The 895-nt window shown below is 33.5% G+C and overlaps 1 long non-coding RNA gene across 2 annotated transcripts in view; it reads right to left on the bottom strand.

The window, feature by feature from the left end:
• LOC120100931 (uncharacterized) overlaps positions 1-895 on the bottom strand; it is a 113,285-nt gene that overhangs the window by 45,046 nt on the left and 67,344 nt on the right. The window lies entirely within an intron of this gene.

The raw sequence follows: 895 nt of genomic DNA, 5'->3' as shown, positions 1-895 counted from the left end.
CTTACACATAAAATAAAATTTAAAAAAGAAAGAAAAAGGGAAAAGAATTAGAAATTAACTATTTATGTGAATTAATATTAGAAATTAACTATTTATATTGTATATATATATATATATTCTATGGTGTTTAAACTTAAACTTTTATCCCTTGCTTATTCAGTGCAATACATTTTACACAGAATATAAAATGACATGTTGTGTGGTAGGATCTAAGTCAATGCTTGTCTTCCAAATGCACTATAGATTCTTTGCTGTTACATTTGGAATATTCTGGTTTCCTATAGTTTAGAAATTATCTATTTCTTTTTTTTCCCCCCCCGGAGCTGGGGACCAAACCCAGGGCCTTGCGCTTGCTAGGCAAGCTCTCTACCACTGAGCTAAATCCCCAACCCCCGACATTATCTATTTCTAACTGAAAATACTGATGATTGACTACTGTTGACTATCATAGCTAACATTTCCTTTTAAAATATGAATATATTAACTGTTACTTTCGGTCTTTTGAAAGTTCAAACTGAACAAATGTAAGGTAGAACAGGAAAATGACTGCACTGTTTTTTTCAAATCTGAAGGAAATGGCTTCTGAAGACTTATCAAACTTTAACTTTCTAAAATTAAATTGCCCAGATTTTAGGAGTTAAGGAAATTAATTAATTAATTAGCTAAATAGTTCATTTTTCAACACAAGGTTTCTCTCTGTAACACTCCAGTCTGGTCTCAAAGCCACGGAGATCTGCCGGTCTCAGCCTCCCAAGTGCTGGGATCAAAGGCTTGTGCCACCACACCTAGACAATTGATTATTTAATTAAAAATGAGCAGAAGACCAGAGTTATTACATCACCACAGGATCCCTTACTCTGTCAACTTTTTCTCAGTCGTTACATACTTTTCAACA

This window comes from Rattus norvegicus, chromosome 2, assembly GCF_036323735.1.
Source record: "Rattus norvegicus strain BN/NHsdMcwi chromosome 2, GRCr8, whole genome shotgun sequence".
In the NCBI taxonomy this organism is placed as follows: domain Eukaryota; kingdom Metazoa; phylum Chordata; class Mammalia; order Rodentia; family Muridae; genus Rattus; species Rattus norvegicus.
This window is presented reverse-complemented; position numbering and strand designations above follow the sequence as displayed.